Source organism: Lampetra fluviatilis, chromosome 66 (genome assembly GCF_964198595.1).
Source record: "Lampetra fluviatilis chromosome 66, kcLamFluv1.1, whole genome shotgun sequence".
Lineage (NCBI taxonomy): Eukaryota > Metazoa > Chordata > Hyperoartia > Petromyzontiformes > Petromyzontidae > Lampetra > Lampetra fluviatilis.
Genome location: NC_136340.1, coordinates 2,611,719 through 2,632,801, shown reverse-complemented (window position 1 = coordinate 2,632,801; position 21,083 = coordinate 2,611,719). Strand labels below are relative to the sequence as shown.

Below are 21,083 nucleotides of genomic sequence, written 5' to 3'. Positions count from 1 at the left end.
CCTCTCTCTCTCCCCCTCTCACTCCCCCTCTCCACCCCCCACTCTCTCCCCTCTCCACCCCCCACTCTCTCCCCCTCTCCACCCCCCACTCTCTCCCCACTCTCTCCCCTCTCTCTCCCCCTCTCCACCCCCCACTCTCTCCCCCTCTCCACCCCCCACTCTCTCCCCCTCTCCACCCCCCACTCTCTCCCCACTCCTCCCCTCTCTCTCTCCCCCTCTCCACCCCCCACTCTCTCCCCTCTCCACCCCCCACTCTCTCCCCCTCTCCACCCCCCACTCTCTCCCCATCTCTCCCCTCTCTCTCACCCCCTCTCCACCCCCCACTCTCTCCCCCTCTCCACCCCCCACTCTCTCCCCACTCTCCCCCTCTCCACCCCCCACTCTCTCCCCACTCTCTCTCTCCTCTCTCTCCCCTCTCCACCCCCCTCTCCACCCCCCACTCTCTCCCCCCCTCCACCCCCCACTCTCTCCCCACTCTCTCCCCTCTCTCTCTCCCCCTCTCCACCCCCCACTCTCTCCCCCTCTCCACCCCCCACTCTCTCCCCCTCTCCACCCCCCACTCCCCACTCTCTCCCCTCTCTCTCCCCCTCTCCACCCCCCTCTCCACCCCCCACTCTCTCCCCCTCTCCACCCCCCACTCTCTCCCCCTCTCCCACCCCCCACTCTCTCCCCTCTCTCCCCCCTCTCCACCCCCCACTCTCTCCCCCTCTCCACCCCCCACTCTCTCCCCCTCTCCACCCCCCACTCTCTCCCCACTCTCTCCCCTCTCTCTCCCCCTCTCCACCCCCCACTCTCTCCCCCTCTCCACCCCCCCACTCTCTCCCCCACTCTCTCCCCACTCTCTCCCCTCTCTCTCTCCCCCTCTCCACCCCCCACTCTCTCCCCCTTTCCACCCCCACTCTCTCCCCACTCTCTCCCCTCTCTCTCTCCCCCTCTCCACCCCCCACTCTCTCCCCCTCTCCACCCCCCACTCTCTCCCCCTCTCCACCCCCCACTCTCTCCCCACTCTCTCCCCTCTCTCTCCCCCTCTCCACCCCCCTCTCCACCCCCCACTCTCCCCCTCTCCACCCCCCACTCTCTCCCCTCTCTCTCCCCCTCTCCACCCCCCACTCTCTCCCCTCTCTCTCCCCCTCTCCACCCCCCACTCTCTCCCCCTCTCCACCCCCCACTCTCTCCCCTCTCTCTCCCCCTCTCCACCCCCCACTCTCTCCCCTCTCTCTCCCCCTCTCCCACCCCCCACTTTCTCCCCCTCTCCACCCCCCACTCTCTCCCCCCACTCTCCCCACTCTAGCCACTCTCTCCCCCTCTCCACCCCCCACTCTCTCCCCACTCTCTCCCCTCTCTCTCCCCCCTCTCCACCCCCCCTCTCCACCCCCCACTCTCTCCCCCTCTCCACCCCCCACTCTCTCCCCTCTCTCTCTCCCTCTCCACCCCCCACTCTCTCCCCTCTCTCTCCCCCTCTCCACCCCCCACTCTCTCCCCCTCTCCACCCCCCACTCTCTCCCCTCTCTCTCCCCCTCTCCACCCCCCACTTTCTCCCCCTCTCCACCCCCCACTCTCTCCCCCCACTCTCCCCACTCTAGCCACTCTCTCCCCCTCTCCACCCCCCACTCTCTCCCCCCACTCTCCCCTCTCTCTCCCCCTCTCTCCCCCCACTCTCTCCCCTCTCTCTCTCCCCCCCCCACACACACAGAGAGAGCCGTAGAGAGTGGGGAGAGAGAGAGAGAGGGGGGGGAGCGCGGGGAGCACGCTTCATGCTCGCCGTGCTGTGTGGTGGAGGTGGTGGTGGAGGTGGTGGAGGAGGTGGAGGAGGTGGAGGAGGTGGTGGAGGAGGGTGGAGGTGGAGGAGAGGCAAAGTGATCTCTCTAGCCAGGGCGAGAAGGAGGCTCAGCCGAGCGTGTGATGGTGGTGGTGGTGATGGTGATGATGGTGATGATGATGAGGATGGCTCGAACGAGGTCCCGGATGGAGGAGGTGGAGGGGTCTGTGCCGGAACGTCGAGCTGCATAAACGGAAGTCAAACTGGTGTGTGTCTATGTGTGTGTGTGTCTATGTGTGTGTGTCTATGTGTGTGTGTGTGTCTGTGTGTGTGTGTGTCTGTGTGTGTGTCTATGTGTGTGTGTGTCTGTGTGTGTCTATGTGTGTGTGTGTCTGTGTGTGTGTGTCTGTGTGTGTGTGTGTCTGTGTGTGTGTGTCTGTGTGTGTGTGTCTATGTGTGTGTGTCTGTGTGTGTGTCTGTGTGTGTGTGTCTATGTGTGTGTCTATGTGTGTGTGTCTATGTGTGTGTGTGTGTCTATGTGTGTGTGTGTCTGTGTGTGTGTGTCTGTGTGTGTGTCTGTGTGTGTGTGTCTATGTGTGTGTGTGTCTATGTGTGTGTGTGTCTGTGTGTCTGTGTGTGTCTATGTGTGTGTGTGTGTGTGTCTGTGTGTGTGTCTGTGTCTGTGTGTGTGTGTCTATGTGTGTGTCTGTGTGTGTGTGTCTATGTGTCTGTGTGTATGTCTGTGTGTGTGTGTATGTGTGTGTCTATGTGTCTGTGTGTGTCTGTGTATGTGTGTGTCTATGTGTGTGTGTGTCTGTGTGTGTGTCTGTGTGTGTGTGTCTGTGTGTGTGTCTGTGTCTGTGTGTGTGTGTCTATGTGTGTGTCTGTGTGTGTGTGTCTATGTGTCTGTGTGTATGTCTGTGTGTGTGTGTATGTGTGTGTCTATGTGTCTGTGTGTGTCTGTGTATGTGTGTGTCTATGTGTGTGTGTGTCTGTGTGTGTGTGTGTCTGTGTGTGTCTGTCTATGTGTGTGTGTCTATGTGTGTGTGTCTATGTGTGTGTGTTGCTGTGTGCGTGTCGATGTGTGTGTGTGTCCGTGTGTGTGTGTCTATGTGTGTGTGTCTATATGTATGTGTGTGTGTGTCTGTGTGTGTGTCTGTGTGTGTCTATGTGTGTGTGTCTAGGTGTGTGTGTCTATGTGTGTGTGTTTCTATATGTGTGTGTGTTTGTATATATGTGGGTGTCTGTGTGTGTGTGTGTCTATGTGTGTATGTTTCTATATGTGTGTGTGTGTGTGTGTCTGTGTGTCTATGTGTGTGTGTGTATGTGTGTGTCTATGTGTCTGTATGTGTGTGTGTCTATGTGTGTGTGTGTCTATGTGTGTGTCTATGTGTGTGTGTGTCTAGGTGTGTATGTATGTGTGTGTATCCGTGTGTGTGTCTATGTGTGTGTCCGTGTGTCTATGTGTGTGTGTGTCTATGTATGTGTGTCCGTGTGTGTGTCTATGTGTGTCCGTATGTGTGTGTCTATGTGTGTGTGTGTGTCTATGTGTGTGTCTGTGTGTCTATGTGTGTGTTTCTACGTGTGTGTGTGTCTATGTGTGTGTGTGTCTATGTGTGTGTCTGTGTGTGTCTATATGTGTGTCTATGTGTGTGTCTGTCTGTCTGTGTGTGTGTCTATGTGTGTGTGTGTTTGTGTTTGTTTCTGTGTCTGTGTGTGTCTATGTGTGTGTGTGTGTCCGTGTGTCTGTCTATGTGTGTGTGTGTATGTGTGTGTCTGTGTGTGTGTTTGTGTGTCTGTGTGTGTGTCTGTGTGCGTGTCTGTGTGTGTGTGTCTGTGTGTGTGTTTGTGTGTGTGTGTGTCTATGTGTGTGTCTATGTGTGTGTCTATGTGTGTGGCTGTGTGTGTCTATGTGTGTGTCTATGTGTGTGTGTGTGTGTCCGTGTGTCTGTCTATGTGTGTGTGTGTATGTGTGTGTCTGTGTGTGTGTTTGTGTGTGTGTCTGTGTGTGTGTGTCTGTGTGCGTGTCTGTGTGTGTGTGTCTGTGTGTGTGTTTGTGTGTGTGTGTGTCTATGTGTGTGTCTATGTGTGTGTCTATGTGTGTGGCTGTGTGTGTCTATGTGTGTGTCTATGTGTGTGTGTTTCTATTTGTGTATGTGCGTGTGTTGCTGTGTGTGTGTCTGTGTGCGTGTGTTGCTGTGTGTGTCTGTGTGTGTGTCTATGTGTGTGTGTCTATGTGTGTGTCTATGTGTATGTCTATGTGTGTGTCTGTGTGTCTATGTGTGTGTGTCTATGTGTGTGTTGTTGTTGCTGTGTTTGTCTATGTGTGTGTATGTGTGTCTATATGTGTGCCTATGTGTGTACGTCTATGTATGTGTCTATGTATGTGCGTGTGTCTATGTGTGTGTGTGTTGCTGTGTGTGTGTCTGTGTGTGTGTGTGTTGCTGTGTGTGTCTATGTGTGTCTGTGTGTCTATGTGTATGCGTGTTACTGTGTGTGTGTCTATGTGTGTGTGTGTTACTGTGTGTGTGTCTATGTGTGTGTGTGTTGCTGTGTGTGTCTATGTGTGTGTGTGTTTCTGTGTGTGTGTGTTGCTGTGTGTGTCTATGCGTGTGTATGTATATGTGTGTCTATGTGTGTGTGTGTCTATGTCTATGTGTGTGTGTTGCTGTGTGTGTGTCTGTGTGTGTGTGTTGCTGTGTGTGTCTATGTGTGTGTGTGTATGAGTGTGTGTCTATGAGTGTGTGCCCGTCTTCATAGGTGCTACTCGCTAACAGCACTTGCCCCTACAGTCTGTTAAGGCTATATGGGGGATCTTTGTTTTTATCTTCGTCTGTGTGTGTGTGTCTATGTGTGTGTGCGTCTATGTGTCTGTGTCTATGTGTATAGTGGGGAGCGGTGGTGCAGCGGTTAGCGCTACAAATCCCGGCGACCCGAGTTCGATTCCCGCTATACAACACCGTTGACGATTATCTGAACCGGTCCTGGGCCTCCCCTAGGTCGACTCAGCCTCAAATGAGTACCTGGTGCGCTGCGTAGTGAACATCGCCACTGGGGAGACAAAGGCGGCCGGGCGTGGTGCTGTCCAATGTCGTTAATGTCGTGCGCGTGTGTGTGCGTGTGTGTGCGTGTGTGTGCGTGTGTGTGCGTGTGTGTGCGTGTGTGTGCGTGTGTGTGCGTGTGTGTGCGTGTGTGTGTGTACCAATGAACGATGCTCTGGAGTTGTTCTTCGTGCCTTTCGGAGTCCCCGACGGGTCAGTTGGAGGGCGAGTGAGTGGGTGGGTAAGTGGCTACGATGGAGAAGAGATGGAGTGACGTGGTACAGAAGGACGTGGAGCTGAGTGGACTTGCCGATGACTGGTACCGGCGGTGTCAAGATCGGCCTCTGTGGAGGAGGCTCGTGAAGGACGCTGCTACTGGGCAGTTGGAGGCAGCCGCCCTCCAACAACAACGGAGGGCGGAGGAGCGACCATGTTGTGTACGCCGATGATCTGGTGATTGCTGCTCATTCAGAGGAGGAGTTGGAGACGCTGCTGCTGAGACTGGAGCGTGCCACTAAGAGGTGGGGCCTTACCATCAGCCCCACCAAAACTAAGCACCTGCCTGGGAATTTTGTACCATCGGACACTCCACTCCCACAACTCCCAATCGGTGATGGGGTAGTAGTGGAGAGAGTGGAGAGTTTCCCATACCTGGGCAGTGTGCTCATGACCGGCTCCAGTTTATCAGCAGAGGTCTCACTCCAAATCAGTCGAGCGGCAATATCTTTTCATCGGTGGCGTAACGCTGTGTGGAAGCTACCTGGTCTGTCGCTCCGCACGAAGCTTCAGGTCTTCTTGGCCATGGTCATTCCCTCCCTTCTCTACGCTTGTGAAACGTGGACCCCCTAATGGAGCATCTTCACCAGTTAGAAACATTCAGGCTGGCCTGCCTACGATCCATCCTGGGTTTAACCAGGCTAGATTGTGTGAGGAGCTCACAAATCCTTGAAAGATCTGGACACATTTCCATCGGTGAGCTCCTCCGGCAGGCAAGGCTGCGTTGGCTGGGTCATGTAGCCCACATGCCCAGCCACCGCATGCCCAAGCTGCTTCTGGACGAATGCAGCATGGGAGGATGTGGAGTTGAGTGGACTTGCCGATGACCGATACCAGCGGTGTCAAGATCGGCCTCTGTGGAGGAGGAGGCTCAGCAAGTTAGCAACGCAGGGGGCACAGGTTGTGCATCTACCGGTCATCTCAGTCAGCCAACCCATGGCACCTACTGGGTCTGTCCCGAGACCTCCTGTCAGCAGTGGGCCTTCGACACTTCACGTGGCCTCGAAGTGAACCTGGCCTGGCACAAGCGCCGTGGTGACGTGGCTGTCACTGAGTGGTATTGGTAGCCTATGATACCATCCATTGGGCGAGGAATCTGACCTTGGGGTGCGACAGGTACACCCTCTGGCCCCCTACGCTGCTGAACATCACCCTTGACCACGTGGTTCGGAGAAGCTTTCTGCGAATGTAGCGGAGCAATGTCCATCTCGTATAAGAGCAGATACATTGGGAGGCTGATCGATGCCCGGGCGCGGTTGAGGGATGGCTCCCGATTGGTCAACCATGAACCAGATGTTTTAACATCAGCAAGGGTAAAACCTATTCTTATATTTTTATACTGGGAAGGGATGGCTTCCCTATTGGTCAACCATGTTGTGTACGCCGATGATCTGGTGATTGCTGCTCACTCAGAGGAGGAGTTGGAGGCGCTGCTGCTGAACCTGGAGCTTGCCACCAAGAGATGGGGCCTTTCCATCAGCCCCACCAAAACTAAGCATCTGCCTGGGTATTTTGTACCATCGAACACTCCACCCCCACAACTCCCAGTTGGTGATTGGGCAGTTGTAGAGAGAGTGGAGAGTTTTCCATACCTGGGCAGTGTGCTCATGACCAGCTCCGGTTTGACAGCAGAGGTCTCACTCCGAATCAGTCGAGCGGCAATATCTTTTTATTTGCTGCATAACGCTGTGTGGAAGCTACCTGGTCTGTCGCTCCGCACGAAGCTTCAGGTCTTCTCGGCCTCAGTCATTCCCTCCCTTCTCTACGCTTGCGAAGCGTGGACCCCCGAATGGAACATCTTCATCAGTTAGAAACATTTAGGCTGGCCTGCCTACGATCTATCCTGGGTTTAACCAGGCTGGATTGTGTGAGAAGCTCACAAATCCTCGAAAGATCTGGACAAAGTCCCATCGGTGAGCTCCTTCGGTAGGCAAGGCTGCGTTGGCTGGGTCATGTAGCCTGCATGCCCAGCCACCGCATGCCTAAACAGCTTTTATTCAGCCGGATCGTGAGGGAAAAACGGGCACGGCACGGGCTAGAGAAGAGATGGAGTGATGTGGTACAGGAGGACGTGGAGCTGAGTGGACTTGCCAATGACTGGTACCAGCGGTGTCAAGATCGGCCTCTGTGGAGGAGGCTCGTGAAGGACGCTGCTACTGGGCAGTTGGAGGCAGTCGCCCTCCAACAACAACGGAGGGCGGAGGAGCGACGCTCACAACAACGAGCGGAGCGCCGGGTGGCTAAAGCACAGCAAGTTGGCACAGTAGGGGGCACAGGTGGTGCATCAGCCAGTCATCTCGGTCAGCTCAGTCAGTCGACCCGTGGCACCTGCTGGGTCTGCCCCGTGACCTCCTGCCAGCGGGCGTTCGACACTTCACGTGATAGCCTCAACGTGCACCTAGCCTGGCACAAGCGTCGTGGTTACGTCACCGCCACTTAGTAGCGAATAGTGGTTGATGTTGGTGAACCTCGCCACTGGGGAGACAAAGGCGGCCGGGCGTTGATGGTGCTGCCCACTCAACCTGCTTAGTAAACTAAGTTGCCTCCGTTTCTCCAAACACGCAGTGGAATGGTTAAACAAAATTACCCAAACTGTATTCACAGATGGTTGGAGGTCAAACAGTGTCAAGATAACAAAAGGGGTTCCACAGGGTTCAATCCTCAGCCCCCTCTCTTCATGTCAATGACTTGGGCACTGACCTGGATCATTCCAGGGTAAATCTGTTCGCAGATGACACGATACTGATTACCGCTGGCCGCTCTACGGATGACGTGATTGCTAAGCTCCAGGGCGATTTCAACAAACTATAACATCAGCTAATTGCTCTTAAACTGGTCCTGAATACCTCCAAAACCAAGGTGCTGTGCTTCTCACTAGGACTAAAGCAGGACGTTATTTTTCCACAATTACATTCCTTAAATAATCATCAAATAGAGCAAGTCAAGATTTATAAGTATCTTGGGGTCATCTTTGATTATATTGGTAAAAAGACAAAATAAAAAACTTGGCTTTCTGTATCAACACAAGCATTGCTTCCCCCCTATGTTCCGCTTGGAATTGACAAAAAGCCACCATACTGCCTCTACTTGATCACTGTGACATCGTGTATAAATCAGCCCCCAGTACTGCACTGAAGAAGCTTCACTCAATGTATCACTCGGCCTTAAGATTCGCATTGAACTGCCCATATAGGACTCACCGCTGCGATCTCTACATTGGGTCAAACTTAACTTCTCTTAATGTTCGACGGCTTGTGCACCAGATCTTATTCATTCACGATGTACTTACACAAAAATCCGCAGACTACCTGCTGGATCGCCTAGCTGTTTCTCAGAACAAATGTGACCAGCTTCACATTCCTTATCGCCATACAAATGTAATGGGTTCCAGAGACACTTGTAGAGGCAACTTCTTTATTACAATACAACACTCCAACAGTCCTGATACTCTGTTACAGCCTAGATACACAGCCTAGGTACACAGCCTAGGCACACAGCCTAGGTACACAGCCTAGATACACAGCCTAGGTACACAGCCTAGGTACACAGCCTAGATACACAGCCTAGATACACAGCCTAGATACACAGCCTAGATACACAGCCTAGGTACACAGCCTAGATACACAGCCTAGATACACAGCCTAGGTACACAGCCTAGATACACAGCCTAGATACACAGCCTAGATACACAGCCTAGATACACAGCCTAGGTACACAGCCTAGGTACACAGCCTAGATACACAGCCTAGATACACAGCCTAGGTGCACAGCCTAGATACACAGCCTAGATACACAGCCTAGGTGCACAGCCTAGGTACACAGCCTAGGTACACAGCCTAGGTACACAGCCTAGATACACAGCCTAGGTACACAGCCTAGGTACACAGCCTAGATACACAGCCTAGATACACAGCCTAGATACACAGCCTAGGTGCACAGCCTAGGTACACAGCCTAGATACACAGCCTAGATACACAGCCTAGGTACACAGCCTAGATACACAGCCTAGATACACAGCCTAGGTGCACAGCCTAGGTACACAGCCTAGGTACACAGCCTAGGTACACAGCCTAGATACACAGCCTAGGTACACAGCCTAGATACACAGCCTAGGTACACAGCCTAGGTACACAGCCTAGGTACACAGCCTAGATACACAGCCTAGATACACAGCCTAGGTGCACAGCCTAGGTACACAGCCTAGGTACACAGCCTAGATACACAGCCTAGGTACACATCCTAGGTACACAGCCTAGGTACACAGCCTAGATACACAGCCTAGGTACACAGCCTAGATACACAGCCTAGGTACACAGCCTAGGTACACAGCCTAGGTACACAGCCTAGGTACACAGCCTAGGTACACAGCCTAGATACACAGCCTAGATACACAGCCTAGGTACACAGCCTAGATACACAGCCTAGGTACACAGCCTAGGTACACAGCCTAGGCACACAACCTAGGTGCACAGCCTAGATACACAGCCTAGGTACACAGCCTAGATACACAGCCTAGATACACAGCCTAGATACACAGTCTAGATACACAGCCTAGGTACACAGCCTAGGTGCACAGCCTAGATACACAGCCTAGATACACAGCCTAGATACACAGCCTAGATACACAGCCTAGGTACACAGCCTAGGTACACAGCCTAGATACACAGCCTAGATACACAGCCTAGATACACAGCCTAGGTACACAGCCTAGGCACACAACCTAGGTGCACAGCCTAGATGCACAGCCTAGGTGCACAGCCTAGATACACAGCCTAGGTACACAACCTAGGTACACAGCCTAGGTACACAGCCTAGATACACAACCTAGGTACACAGCCTAGATACACAGCCTAGGTACACAGCCTAGGTACACAGCCTAGGTACACAGCCTAGATACACAGCCTAGATACACAGCCTAGGTGCACAGCCTAGGTGCACAGCCTAGATACACAGCCTAGATACACAGCCTAGGTGCACAGCCTAGGTGCACAGCCTAGGTACACAGCCTAGATACACAGCCTAGGTACACAGCCTAGGTGCACAGCCTAGGTACACAGCCTAGATACACAGCCTAGATACACAGCCTAGGTGCACAGCCTAGGTACACAGCCTAGGTGCACAGCCTAGGTGCACAGCCTAGATACACAGCCTAGATACACAGCCTAGGTACACAGCCTAGGTACACAGCCTAGGTGCACAGCCTAGATACACAGCCTAGATACACAGCCTAGGTACACAGCCTAGGTGCACAGCCTAGGTGCACAGCCTAGGTACACAGCCTAGGTACACAGCCTAGGTACACATCCTAGGTACACAGCCTAGGTGCACAGCCTAGGTACACAGCCTAGATACACAGCCTAGATACACAGCCTAGATACACAGCCTAGATACACAGCCTAGGTGCACAGCCTAGCGACACAGCCTAGGTACACATCCTAGGTACACAGCCTAGGTGTACAGCCTAGGTACACAGCCTAGATACACAGCCTAGATACACAGCCTAGGTACACAGCCTAGATACACAGCCTAGGTGCACAGCCTAGATACACAGCCTAGGTGCACAGCCTAGGTACACAGCCTAGATACACAGCCTAGGTGCACAGCCTAGATACACAGCCTAGATACACAGCCTAGATACACAGCCTAGCGACACAGCCTAGATACACAGCCTAGGTACACAGCCTAGGTATACAGCCTAGATACACAGCCTAGGTACACAGCCTAGGTGCACAGCCTAGGTACACAGCCTAGGTACACAGCCTAGGTACACAGCCTAGATACACAGCCTAGATACACAGCCTAGATACACAGCCTAGGTACACAGCCTAGGTACACAGCCTAGGCACACAGCCTAGGCACCCAGCCTAGATACACAGCCTAGGTATACAGTCTAGGTACACAGCCTAGGCACACAGCCTAGATACACAGCCTAGGTGCACAGCCTAGGTACACAGCCTAGATACACAGCCTAGGTACACAGTCTAGGTACACAGCCTAGGCACACAGCCTAGATACACAGCCTAGGTACACAGTCTAGGTACACAGCCTAGATACACAGCCTAGGTACACAGTCTAGGTACACAGCCTAGATACACAGCCTAGGTACACAGTCTAGGTACACAGTCTAGGTACACAGCCTAGGCACACAGCCTAGGTACACAGCCTAGATACACAGCCTAGATACACAGCCTAGGTAGACAGCCTAGGTACACAGCCTAGGTACACAGCCTAGGTACACAGCCTAGGTACACAGCCTAGATACACAGCCTAGGTACACAGCCTAGGTACACAGCCTAGGTACACAGCCTAGGTACACAGCCTAGGTACACAGCCTAGGTACACAGCCTAGATACACAGCCTAGATACACTACTCTGGCTACGCTCTGGGGTCCTCCGGCTACAATCCCCCTAGGGGAGGCTAATTGACCCGACCCAGCCAAGGTGCGGGTCTGGACTCTGGCTTCCTCGGAACTCGCCCTCACAAGGACGTAGAGCCGGGAGTCCCAGAGTGCCACCACTGGCCCGCACAGCGTCCCGGCCCTTACAAGGACAAGCGGGACGAGGGGTTCCAGGGTCCTAAGCTGGCTGGTCTTGGGTCTTGGGTCTTGAGCTGCGACTGGCCCCGATCGGCCAGGGAGCTGCCCTTTTATGCCTCGTCCCCAACGAGGGGTGGGGTTGTGTGCGCCCCCAGATATCCCACAGAGCACACACAGCCCCCCCCCCGTTGTTGGCGCCAAGGGGCTTAAGTGTCTGGGGTGCCTGGGATCCCAGCGCCTGGCGCCAAGGGGCTTAACTGTCTGGGGTGCCTGGGATCCTAGTGCCTGGCGCCAAGGGGCTTAACTGTCTGGAATGCCTGGGATCCCAGCGCCTGGAGCCAAGGGGCTTAACTGTCTGGGGTGCCTGGGATCCTAGTGCCTGGAGCCAAGGGGCTTAGCTGTCTGGGGTGCCTGGGATCCTAGTGCCTGGAGCCAAGGGGCTTAGCTGTCTGGGGTGCCTGGGATCCTAGTGCCTGGAGCCAAGGGGCTTAACTGTCTGGGGTGCCTGGGATCCTAGTGCCTGGAGCCAAGGGGCTTAGCTGTCTGGGGTGCCTGGGATCCTAGTGCCTGGAGCCAAGGGGCTTAGCTGTCTGGGGTGCCTGGGATCCTAGTGCCTGGAGCCAAGGGGCTTAGCTGTCTGGGGTGCCTGGGATCCTAGTGCCTGGCGCCAAGGGGCTTAGCTGTCTGGGGTGCCTGGGATCCTAGTGCCTGGAGCCAAGGGGCTTAACTGTCTGGGGTGCCTGGGATCCTAGTGCCTGGCGCCAAGGGGCTTAGCTGTCTGGGGTGCCTGGGATCCCAGCGCCTGGAGCCAAGGGGCTTAAGCGTCTGGGATGCCTGGGATCCCAGCGCCTGGAGCCAAGGGGCTTAAGCGTCTGGGGTGCCTGGGATCCTAGTGCCTGGCGCCAAGGGGCTTAACTGTCTGGGGTGCCTGGGATCCTAGTGCCTAGAGCCAAGGGGCTTAACTGTCTAGGGTCCCAGAGCCCCCAGCAGCCTCTTATGGCACTACACAAATACTGGATGAAGGGCCTTTGCTATCGATGCCCCCAGGGTCTGGAATGCCTTCGCCAATAAACTGCAACTTGGATCACTACCTGTGAGATCTTCCCTCAAAACTGCTCTGGAGGAGTTTCAGCTTATTGGAGAGTACATTTAGTATACTGATGATACTATGTAGTTTATACTTTAGTTGTTTACGTGGTGGTTTAGTTACTGCAGCTACATACTATTAACATTCCTTCCCTTTATTAATGCTACCCCCTATCCCCTCCCTTTGATGCTGCTAATCCTGCATAATGCACGGGCATATTATGACTTTGAAACCCCCCGCCCACCTCCTACGCATTTCACAAGTAGTACTAATCACATTCCTGCATTTGCCATAAATATGCTAAATTCCTCTTGATATGCAAATTATTTTGTCAAGGCGCTCTGCCCCCCTCCAACCCAGCTTAAATAGACGCTGCCAAGCCTGGTGGTGTTTCATTCAGACTCTGTCTTCTTGACAGACCTGTTCTTCACCTGAGGACGGCTGCTTGCGTTGTGGCCGAAACGTCGTGAGAATTGTATTTTATTATGTTTTATTTTTATTATTTTATTATTTCCATTCTACGTGATGACTTTACCGAAAGAACCAAGAAGATGCTCGAGAGGAGTTGTACACCCCTAGCTGCTACTGCTATTCAGAATGTCCTGAAATCAAATGCATCGTTCAGGATGACCGCTGCAGAGTATGATCTTGAGTTTTTAGTGCGCTGATCTTTAAAGGTGCATTGAAAAATGTTGATACTGCTACTGATGCCCCTGCTGTTGTGGAGTGAGTTTGATCGTACATTTGATGTTAATCGTTTATTGTTAAATTTGAATCACAGTTCCTATGATCACCGTTGCATTTCTATTGAAAGCTTTCGTGACTGCAGGGATTCATCTTCTTGGTTCTTTCGGTAAAGTCACGTAGAAGGGAAATAATAAAATAATAAAAGTAAAACATCGTAAAATAATTCTCACGACGTTTCGGCCACAACGCAAGCAGCCGTCCTCAGGTGAAGAACAGGTCTGTCGGAAAGACAGCGTCTGAATGAACAGGTCTGTCGGAATTCATTCAGACGCTGTCTTTCCGACAGACCTGTTTTTCACCTGACGACGGCTGCTTGCGTTGTGGCCGAAACGTCGTGAGAATTGTATTTTATTATATTTTATTTTTATTATTTTATTATTTCCCTTCTACGTGACTTTACCGAAAGAACCAAGAAGATCACCGTTACATTGTTTTTATAGCTTTATTTTGGTGATTTTGAAAACGTGTTGGTTTAGCCATGTTTGTTTGTTGTGGCACAGAGTTAGCCTGATAACTTTAATCTACATTGTCCTATGGTTTGTTATTGTTTGACTTGTATTCCACTGGGATTTTTGCACGCAGCGTTGAAACGCGGCGCTTTGTCTGGAAGACTTTGCCGTTTTTTTCTTAGATTTTTCTCTTTGCGTGGAGTCACTTGAAGACGTTTCTTGTTCACGTTTTTGTTTATTGCGGTTGCACCCGAGTCAAGAGCCGCATGCCTCACAGGGTTATCTCCATATCTGTATAAAAGGGAAACTTGTGATTATGTGTGTCTGTTCAAAATGTTTAGCGCACTTCCCGACATGCAACAAACTTGAAATTTACCATGCGGGTACTTTCCAGACGGTACACCATGCAAACATTATACAAATACACTTTTGTGTTTTTTTTCGTGGGGGGGGGAGCTCAATAATGAATTATTTTTTTGCACGGCAAGTGAGCTGTGACGTCACATCTGTCACGTGACCCGCGCGTGTGCAAGCGTCACGCGTTGTAGTTGTAGCGTGTGGCGCTACGAACCCAGCGACCCGGGTTCGATTCCCGCTCCCGGCCACCTCCGCTGACGATGATTTCAACCGGTCCTGGGCCTCCCCTAGGTCGACTCAGCCTCAAACGAGTAACTGCTGCGGTGTGTGAACATCGCCACTGGGGAGACAAAGGCGGTCGGGCGTGGTGCTGGACACCCACCCCCTCGTGTGCCGTGCCGGCCTTCATAGGTGCTCGCTAACAGCACTTGCCCCTACAGTCTGTTAAGGCTATACGGGGGGTCTTTGTGTGTCTGTATGTGTGTCTGTGTGTGTGTCTGTGTGTCGGTGTGTGTGTGTCTGTGTGTGTGTGTCTGTGTGTGTGTGTGTGTCTGTGTGTGTCTGTATCTTTGTCTTTTTGTGTCTGTGTGTGTGTCTGTGTGTGTCTGTGTCTGTGTGTGTGTCTGTATCTGTGTGAGTCTGTGTGTCGGTGTGTGTGTCTGTGTGTGTGTCTGTGTGTGTGTGTCTGTGTGTGTGTCTGTGTGTGTGTGTGTCTGTGTGTGTCTGTATCTTTGTCTTTTTGTGTCTGTGTGTGTGTCTGTGTGTGTCTGTGTCTGTGTGTGTGTCTGTATCTGTGTGTGTCTGTGTGTCTGCGTGGTGAATCCAAGTCCCGGGCGATGCCGGGTAGCCAAGCCAGTTACTTTGCTGCAGCTACATACTATCAACATTCCTTCCCTCTATTACTGCTAACCCTACTCCCTCCCTTTGATGCTGCTAATCCTGCATAACGCACGGGCATATTATGACTTTGAAACCCCCCGCCCACCTCCTACGCATTTCACAAGTAGTACTAATCGCATTCCTGCATTTCCCATAAATATGCTAAATTCCTCTTGATATGCAAATTATTTAGTCAAGGCGCTCTTCCCCCTCCAACCCAGCTTAAATATACGCTGCCAAGCCTGGTGGTGTTTCATTCAGACGCTGTCTTCTCGACAGACCTGTTCTTCACCTGAGGACGGCTGCTTGCGTTGTGGCCGAAACGTCGTGAGAATTGTATTTTATTATGTTTTATTATTTTATTATTTCCCTTCTACGTGACTTTACCGAAAGAACCAAGAAGATCACCGTTACATTGTTTTTATGGCTTTATTTTTGTGATTTTGAAAGCGTTTTGGTTTAGCCATGTTTGTTTGTTGTGGCACAGAGTTAGCCTGATAACTTTAATCTACATTGTCCTATGGTTTGTTATTGTTTGACTTGTATCCCACTGGGATTTTTGCACGCAGCGTTGAAACGCGGCGCTTTTCCTGGAAGACTTTGCCGTTTTTTTCTTAGATTTTTCTCTTTGCGTGGAGTCACTTGAAGACGTTTCTTGTTCACGTTTTTGTTTTGTTGCTTGGCTCTTGACTCGGGTGCAACCGCAACAACGAAAAACTCAAAACTCTTTCAACAACGAAAAACTCAAAATTCTTTCAACAACGAAAAACTCAAAACTATTTCAAGTCTAATGGGGGCCCCTTTGTCTTTGTCCCCAGCCCTGGGAGATGCCTCATCCTCGATGCCCGAGTACACGGCGCTGCAGGCGGACGCGGGGGGTGAGGATGGAGGTGGTGGAGGTGGTGGAGGAGGTGGAGGTGGTGGTGGAGGTGGTGACGAGGAGGAGGTGCTGGAGAATGATCAAGATGGAGCCAGCAACGCCTCCTACTGCACCAAGTGTCACGAGGTGCTCTGCTGCCCCATCAAGTCGGGCATCCATCTGCACAAGGAGGAGAAAGAAGGTGCATGGCGCTGCCACACACACACACAGCCACACACACACACAGCCCCACACACACACAGCCACACACACACACAGCCACACACACAGCCACACACACACACAGCCCCCACACACACACACACCCACACACACACAGCCACACCCACACACACAGCCACACACACACACACTGCCACACACACACACACACCCACACACAGCCACACACACACACAGCCACACACACACCCCTATGGCTACCCCTACAACCCCTATGGCTACCTCTACACCCCCTATGGCTACCTCTACAACCCCTATGGCTACCTCTACAACCCTACACCTCTCGCTCCTACATCCATCCCTTTGTGTGTCTCTCCATCCATCATCCATCGCTCCACCCGTGCCTCCACCCCTCCACCCGTGCCTCCACCCATCTGTCTGTCTCTCCATCGCTCCACCCACACCTCCACCCACACCTCCACCCACACCTCCACCCACACCTCTACCCCTCCACCCACACCTCCACCCACACCTCCACCCACACGTCCACCCGTGCCTCCACCCGTGCCTCCACCCATCCATCTGTCTCTCCATCGCTCCACCCACACCTCCACCCCTCCACCTCCACCCACACCTCCACCCACACGTCCACCCACACCTCCACTCACACCTCCACCCACACGTCCACCCACACCTCCACCCACACCTCCACCCACACCTCCACCCGTGCCTCCACCCATCCATCTGTCTCTCCATCGCTCCACCCACACCTCCACCCCTCCACCTCCACCCACACCTCCACCCACACGTCCACCCACACCTCCACTCACACCTCCACCCACACGTCCACCCACACCTCCACCCACACCTCCACCCACACCTCCACCCGTGCCTCCACCCATCCATCTGTCTCTCCATCGCTCCACCCACACCTCCACCCCTCCACCTCCACCCACCCCTCCACCCACACCTCCACCCACACCTCCACCCACACGTCCACCCACACCTCCACCCACACCTCCACCCACACGTCCACCCACACCTCCACCCGTGCCTCCACCCCTCCGCGTCTGCGTGTAACCCCGGGGGTGGGGTTGAGGGTGGGGGTCAATGCCCCCCGCGAGGTCGAGATTCGATCGGAGGGCGAACGTTGCTGAGACGTCGGGAAATCGCTGTGAAGGACGGACGGAGAGAGGTGGTGGTCGCGTTTAGTAGCCACGTCTGTGGGTCTCTGTGTGATGAGTCTGTGGGTCTCTGTGTGGTGAGTCTGTGGGTCTCTGTGTGATGAGTCTGTGGGTCTCTGTGTGGTGAGTCTGTGGGTCTCTGTGTGATGAGTCTGTGGGTCTCTGTGTGGTGAGTCTGTGGGTCTCTGTGTGGTGAGTCTGTGGGTCTCTGTGTGGTGAGTCTGTGGGTCTCTGTGTGATGAGTCTGTGGGTCTCTGTGTGATGAGTCTGTGGGTCTCTGTGTGGTGAGTCTGTGGGTCTCTGTGTGATGAGTCTGTGGGTCTCTGTGTGGTGAGTCTGTGGGTCTCTGTGTGGTGAGTCTGTGGGTCTCTGTGTGATGAGTCTGTGGGTCTCTGTGTGATGAGTCTGTGGGTCTCTGTGTGGTGAGTCTGTGGGTCTCTGTGTGATGAGTCTGTGGGTCTCTGTGTGATGAGTCTGTGGGTCTCTGTGTGGTGAGTCTGTGGGTCTCTGTGTGATGAGTCTGTGGGACTCTGTGTGATGAGTCTGTGGGTCTCTGTGTGATGAGTCTGTGGGTCTCTGTGTGGTGAGTCTGTGGGTCTCTGTGTGGTGAGTCTATGGGTCTCTGTGTGAGTCTGTGGGTATCTGTGTGATGAGTCTGTGGGTCTCTGTGTGATGAGTCTGTGGGTATCTGTGTGATGAGTCTGTGGGTCTCTGTGTGGTGAGTCTGTGGGTCTCTGTGTGATGAGTCTGTGGGTCTCTGTGTGATGAGTCTGTGGGTCTCTGTGTGGTGAGTCTGTGGGTCTCTGTGTGAGTCTGTGGGTCTCTGTGTGATGAGTCTGTGGGTCTCTGTGTGGTGAGTCTGTGGGTCTCTGTGTGGTGAGTCTATGGGTCTCTGTGTGCGTCTGTGGGTCTCTGTGTGGTGAGTCTGTGGGTCTCTGTGTGAGTCTGTGGGTCTCTGTGTGATGAGTCTGTGGGTCTCTGTGTGGTGAGTCTGTGGGTCTCTGTGTGGTGAGTCTATGGGTCTCTGTGTGAGTCTGTGGGTCTCTGTGTGGTGAGTCTATGGGTCTCTGTGTGATGAGTCTGTGGGTCTCTGTGTGATGAGTCTGTGGGTATCTGTGTGATGAGTCTGTGGGTCTCTGTGTGGTGAGTCTGTGGGTCTCTGTGTGATGAGTCTGTGGGTCTCTGTGTGATGAGTCTGTGGGTCTCTGTGTGGTGAGTCTGTGGGTCTCTGTGTGAGTCTGTGAGTCTCTGTGTGGTGAGTCTGTGGGTCTCTGTGTGATGAGTCTGTGGGTCTCTGTGTGGTGAGTCTGTGGGTCTCTGTGTGAGTCTGTGGGTCTCTGTGTGATGAGTCTGTGGGTCTCTGTGTGATGAGTCTGTGGGTCTCTGTGTGATGAGTCTGTGGGTCTCTGTGTGATGAGTCTGTGGGTCTCTGTGTGGTGAGTCTGTGGGTCTCTGTTTGATGAGTCTGTGGGTCTCTGTGTGGTGAGTCTGTGGGTCTCTGTGTGATGAGTCTGTGGGTCTCTGTGTGATGAGTCTGTGGGTCTCTGTGTGATGAGTCTGTGGGTCTCTGTGTGGTGAGTCTGTGGGTCTCTGTATGATGAGTCTGTGGGTCTCTGTGTGGTGAGTCTGTGGGTCTCTGTGTGATGAGTCTGTGGGTCTCTGTGTGGTGAGTCTGTGGGTCTCTGTGTGATGAGTCTGTGGGTCTCTGTGTGATGAGTCTGTGGGTCTCTGTGTGATGAGTCTGTGGGTCTCTGTGTGGTGAGTCTGTGGGTCTCTGTGTGATGAGTCTGTGGGTCTCTGTGTGGTGAGTCTGTGGGTCTCTGTGTGATGAGTCTGTGGGTCTCTGTGTGGTGAGTCTGTGGGTCTCTGTGTGGTGAGTCTGTGGGTCTCTGTGTGATGAGTCTGTGGGTCTCTGTGTGGTGAGTCTGTGGGTCTCTGTGTGATGAGTCTGTGGGTCTCTGTGTGGTGAGTCTGTGGGTCTCTGTGTGGTGAGTCTGTGGGTCTCTGTGTGAGTCTGTGGATCTCTGTGTGATGAGTCTGTGGGTCTCTGTGTGGTGAGTCTATGGGTCTCTGTGTGATGAGTCTGTGGGTCTCTGTGTGATGAGTCTGTGGGTCTCTGTGTGATGAGTCTGTGGGTCTCTGTGTGGTGAGTCTGTGGGTCTCTGTGTGGTGAGTCTGTGGGTCTCTGTGTGAGTCTGTGGATCTCTGTGTGATGAGTCTGTGGGTCTCTGTGTGGTGAGTTTATGGGTCTCTGTGTGATGAGTCTGTGGGTCTCTGTGTGATGAGTCTGTGGGTCTCTGTGTGATGAGTCTGTGGGTCTCTGTGTGGTGAGTCTATGGGTTTCTGTGTGATGAGTCTGTGGGTCTCTGTGTGATGAGTCTGTGGGTCTCTGTGTGATGAGTCTGTGGGTCTCTGTGTGGTGAGTCTGTGGGTCTCTGTGTGGTGAGTCTGTGGGTCTCTGTGTGATGAGTCTGTGGGTCTCTGTGTGGTGAGTCTGTGGGTCTCTGTGTGATGAGTCTATGGTTCTCTGTGATGTGAGTCTGTGGGTCTCTGTGTGGTGAGTCTGTGGGTCTCTGTGTGGTGAGTCTGTGGGTCTCTGTGTGGTGAGTCTGTGGGTCTCTGTGTGATGAGTCTGTGGGTCTCTGTGTGGTGAGTCTGTGTGTCTCTGTGTGATGAGTCTATGGGTCTCTGTGTGGTGAGTCTGTGGGTCTCTGTGTGGTGAGTCTGTGGGTCTCTGTGTGGTGAGTCTGTGGGTCTCTGTGTGGTGAGTCTGTGGGTCTCTGTGTGGTGAGTCTGTGGGTCTCTGCGTGGTGAGTCTGTGGGTCTCTGTGTGAGTCTGTGGGTCTCTGTGTGGTGATTCTGTGGGTCTCTGTGTGAGTCTGTGGATCTCTGTGTGATGAGTCTGTGGGTCTCTGTGTGGTGAGTCTATGGGTCTCTGTGTGGTGAGTCTGTGGGTCTCTGTGTGGTGAGTCTGTGGGTCTCTGTGTGATGAGTCTGTGGGTCTCTGTGTGATGAGTCTGTGGGTCTCTGTGTGGTGAGTCTGTGGGTCTCTGTGTGATGAGTCTATGGGTCTCTGTGTGGTGAGTCTGTGGGTCTCTGTGTGGTGAGTCTCTGGGTCTCTGTGTGGTGAGTCTGTGGGTCTCTGTGTGGTGAGTCTGTGGGTCTCTGTGTGAGTCTGTGGGTCTCTGCGTGGTGAGTCTGTGGGTCTCTGTGTGAGTCTGTGGGTCTCTGTGTGGTGAGTCTGTGGATCTCTGTGTGAGTCTGTGGATCTCTGTGTGGTGAGTCTGTGGGTCTCTGTGTGATGAGTCTGTGGGTCTCTGTGTGGTGAGTCAGTGGGTCTCTGTGTGATGAGTCTGTGGGTCTCTGTGTGGTGAGTCGGTGGGTCTCTGTGTGATGAGTCTGTGGGTCTCTGTGTGATGAGTCTGTGGGTCTCTGTGGGGTGAGTCGGTGGGTCTCTGTGTGATGAGTCTATGGGTCTCTGTGTGATGAGTCTGTGGGTCTCTGTGTGATGAGTCTATGGGTCTCTGTGTGATGAGTCTGTGGGTCTCTGTGTGATGAGTCTGTGGGTCTCTGTGTGATGAGTCTGTGGGCTTCTGTGTGGTGAGTCTGTGGGTCTCTGTGTGGTGAGTCTGTGGGTCTCTGTGTGAGTCTGTGGATCTCTGTGTGGTGAGTCTGTGGCTCTCTGTGTGAGTCTGTGGGTCTCTGTGTGATGAGTCTGTGGGTCTC

The 21,083-nt window shown here is 53.3% G+C and overlaps 1 pseudogene across 1 annotated transcript in view; it reads left to right on the top strand.

Annotated features, from left to right (window-relative positions):
* The first annotated feature begins 1,833 nt into the window (after positions 1–1,833).
* LOC144952169 (fibroblast growth factor 14-like) overlaps positions 1,834–21,083 on the top strand; it is a 182,686-nt pseudogene continuing 163,436 nt past the window's right edge. Inside the window, exons 1-2 of the transcript XR_013640588.1 lie at positions 1,834–2,025; positions 15,950–16,192. The product of XR_013640588.1 is annotated as a fibroblast growth factor 14-like (transcript). The remainder of the gene's footprint in view (positions 2,026–15,949; positions 16,193–21,083) is intronic.